The sequence below is a fragment of the Cebus imitator genome, unplaced genomic scaffold (genome assembly GCF_001604975.1).
Source record: "Cebus imitator isolate Cc_AM_T3 unplaced genomic scaffold, Cebus_imitator-1.0 Scaffold703, whole genome shotgun sequence".
NCBI lineage: Eukaryota > Metazoa > Chordata > Mammalia > Primates > Cebidae > Cebus > Cebus imitator.
Genome location: NW_016108018.1, coordinates 339,430 through 343,508, shown reverse-complemented (window position 1 = coordinate 343,508; position 4,079 = coordinate 339,430). Strand labels below are relative to the sequence as shown.

General features: G+C 47.6%; 1 long non-coding RNA gene across 1 annotated transcript in view; it reads right to left on the bottom strand.

The window, feature by feature from the left end:
* Nucleotides 1-6: 6 nt before the first annotated feature.
* LOC119469554 overlaps nt 7-4,079 on the bottom strand; it is a 16,290-nt gene continuing 12,217 nt past the window's right edge. The window contains exon 3 of the long non-coding RNA XR_005198379.1: nt 7-1,359. This is a non-coding gene — a long non-coding RNA (uncharacterized LOC119469554). The remainder of the gene's footprint in view (nt 1,360-4,079) is intronic.

The following is a 4,079-nucleotide window of genomic DNA, read 5'->3' as shown; positions in this document are numbered from 1 at the left end:
TGTACATGATGTCAGAGTCTTCCTCCAGCAGTCATGTGTGCCCCTGTACATGATGTCAGAGTCTTCCTCCAGCCGTCAAGCATGCCCGTGTACATGTTAGCAGTCCTCCCCCAGTATTCCCAAGTGCCCGTGTACATGATGTCAGCAGTCTTCCTCCAGCAGTCATGCATGCCCATGTACATTATGTCAGTTCCTTTGCGCCCTGACTGCATCATCATGTGGCGGTGAATGGTGTCAGATGGATAGGAGTCAACCCAGCAATGGCAGTGATGGTGCGGTCACATGAGATGACAGTGTGAGTGTTCTAGGGATCCAGAAGTATTCCCTCTGCAGTGTCATAGATACCCAAGTAGGCAGCTTGGTAGATGGTAATGCCCTGCACAGACACAACAGAGCCTTGGCACACACCCTTAATCCCACCAGATCTGTAGCTGTTAACCAGGCAGTCTCTGAGGGCTGGGAATTCTCTTTCAGCTCCAGCTTTACACACATCGGCTGCTAGGTGGGTACGGACAAAATCAAGAGGGTCACATAACACAAGGATGTGGCCCCAGTGGCACCACCTGATGCCAGACTCCCTGCAAAGTAGTGCAAAATTGGGTCCTCTTGTTTACATCACCCAGGAAGACATGCTTGTGTTTATATCTGAAGGCGAAGTTAAGAGCCTGGGTGAGGAAGTATCTGATGACATTGGTCAGGTTACTGTGCCAGGACAGGACTCCCTGCTCCTTGGGAATATGGACCACGCTGTTCAGAATGCCCTCAATTGCTGATCTGCAGTGATCTGCTTGCTTGCTGGCATGCTGCACCCGCAGCAGCAGCTTGACCCACTTGATGGGTGCTACTGCCGTCTTGGAGGCGGCTGCGGCCACTGCACCTGCCAGGAAGTCCTTGGCAAAGGACACAGCAGCATCTGTGCTGTCCAAAGGAAAGAGGAGGCAGGCTGCTGTGGGCTGGGGCTGAGCCAGGAACCGGCTGCGGGGCTCAATAATTTGTACGGTTTGGACAACTCCAAAATGTTTGTTTGAAGGTCGGGCGGTAGATCTTCACTAATCTTTTTCGTTGACTTGAGGATTAGTTATGCAAAGGCTTAGCTATTTTAAGCCATCCTCTCTCATTGCTTTAATCTGGTTGGGATGGGTTTTTCCTGAGACTAACAAAGTGAACGTAATGCGAGGATAGCTGTTGGTCATTTCATCTCTGTTGAGGCCACACGCACAGTGTTGGAGGTGACAGGATCAGAGGGTTTACAGCAGTGTCATTTTCACGTCGGAACTCTGGCCTCCATCCCATGACAGTGCTCATCACATTAGACTGCAATGCAGAATCCATGGATGGGAACTCACTGTCCAGCTGTGCCTATGTGAGGAAGAGATATAGGGCATTTCATGTGAAATTTGCTCTGAATATTAGTGAGATTTAATGGCTGCCAGTCTGAGAGAAAGAATCAGATCTGGAAGTAATAACATGTGAGTGAAACCAAAATATTTTTATTTATTTCCTCCCCTGCCACGCTTGAGGTGGCTGAGGTGCTCTGTACTCAGCTAGCTCTAATGATCTTCAAAATTTGGCAGAAGACTTTATAGACTGCTAAAACTGTTGACTTACTGAAAATTTTAAAGTTGCCTGGGTGTTTGAAAAGAAAAAATTATTTTAATCCATAATTGTTTGCAAGTATTACTTTTTAGAAAACTTGCGTATACTGTAGAATATAGACGTAAGAATTCCTACCTAGAAATACAGCCAGCACTTTAAGACATAAGGCTTAGTTAAGATTTCTTAGCCTGTACAATCTAAATGTTACATTCAAAGGGATTCTATTAAAATAATCAATTTCCTTTACTGATATTGTCATTGGTCAAAAATAACTAGAAAAAGCCTAACATGCAGTAGGTGCTCAGTAAATACCCCTAGTTATGCTGATGGGAAGCAGTGGTGTCGATGCTACTGGCTGGTTCCTCAGCTGGGCCTCTGCGAGTTTTCGGGCAGTTGGTGAGACTGACCCTGCGTGGCCCTGTCTCCCATATTCTTTCGTCCTGCGTCTGAGAAGCCGACTGTGCTCGATGCTGCCATTGGTTGGTGGTTGGAGGAGTGGGGCTGTGCCCTACATCTGCTCACTCTCGCATGGATAAAGCATTGAGGGCAAAGTGGACAATATAGGTGATGCTTAAAGTTTTCGTTTTTACAGTGTGGGGATTCACAGTGGTTTGGATGCACACACTGTTTTTGATGCTCCTGGTTGAATAAAGTGAGCTCAGGGAAGGAGTCCCAGCTGCTACCCACAGCTGCTACCCACGCCTGCCACCCACGGCTGCCACCCACGGCTGCCACCCATGGCTGCTACCCACAGCTGCTACCCACGGCTGCCACCCACAGCTTTCTACCCATAGCTGCCACCCACGGCTGCCACCCACAGGGAAGGAGTCCCAGCTGTTCACCCACAGCTGTCACCCATGGCTGCCACCACGGCTGGCCTATGGTTACCTGCAACGTACTGACCACTTGACTCATGTTTGCTCTTGGGCTGGACTGACAGCAGGGCCCGTGGCAGAGGATCTGCAAACATCAGCCACGTTGCTAAAGACCCAGGAAGATCACACCCAACGACATGGTCTGGGTCTCAGGGCACCACAGGGCTCAAATCAAATTCTGCTTCTTAAGATCAGACCAGACAAGCAGTTAAGCAGCAGCTCCGTGGCGTTTGTACTGAGGACTAGAGCGAAACCCTGACAAGGTTTGTACACAGGGAAGAACTGTGCATGGGAGTGGGAGCTGCACAGTCTGGAGTCTGGAGCTGAGTGCCGAGCTGACATCCACCCTGCACTTCTGCTCCGGGATCCAAGCTGTGGCACCACAGTGCACTCTGTGAATTTTGTATTAAGTGGAGAACTGTGTTTTACATTGGGCTAGGTTTGGATGTTTAATATTATATAGTTTCTACTTATATTCTACAGAAAATAAATACCAAAGCCTAGTTTTGGCTTTGATTATCCAGACAATACCTGGGTGTTCATCTCCCACCTTAATCAAATTTTGGCCCAATATTAACTTTAACATTGTATTTATTAGAAATGCCTTGAAATGTTACCAAGTGATGTCCTGAAATGTGAAGTCTGTCCCATAGAATAGCTTATTATGTTACATGTAATATGCAAAGTGTTTGTCGTGTGATACGTATTAACTCAGTCTTTAATATTCATAATTATTTTCCTGTCCTTAACTCTAAATCCAAGCTTTGATGTTTCTGTTCTTCTACCTTCCCACAAAAGGCAGTGTCTTCAAAACCAAGAGCAACTTCGTTCTCGTTCTGCAGAAGAGTGTGGTTTACAAACAAATCTCCAACCACTTCGAACGTACTGCACCTTTGGGGGGCACATGGTCACGAACATTGATTTCCAGAAAAGATAACTGTGTCTCCAGTACCTTCTGTGTAGTGCAAATCACTTGAGAACTGAACTAAGAAGGCTGGGAGTCACCACCACCAGGAACAGCAGCATGGCCTGCTTCACCAAACACAGCCAGCGTCCTGGAGGCCAATGCCTGTGTACTGAAGAGCCCACCCAGGAGTCAGGAATTTTCAGGCTGTGGTTAAAGAAATCTGCCAGACTCCCCACACCAGTACTCAGAAGGCTTCTCCTGAAGGCACTCAGGGTCTCAGCAGTGGGGTCTCTGTAGGGGACGGGGCAGATGGGCAGTCTTAATAGGAGCCAAAGTCTTCACCCTCAGGAAAAGATGGATCAGAAATAACCCATCCTCCAACAACTGCTAGGTTATAGCAGATCAGGGGACAAGTCAGGGAAGAATCCTGCAGCCTAGGTTAAAACAGTTCCAAAATTAGCTTAACGTCACAGTGCCTAAAAGCCCTCGAGTCGTGAAATTAGCTTAACGTCACGTTGCAAAATTAGCTTAAGATCACAGTGCCTGAAAGTTCCCTGAGTCGCGAAATTAGCTTAACGTCACAGTGCCTGAAACCTCCCCGAGTCGCCAAATTAGCTTAACGTCACAGTGCCTGAGACATCCCGAGTCACCAAATTAGCTTAACGTCACGGTGCCTGAAACCTCCCCGAGTCACCAAATTA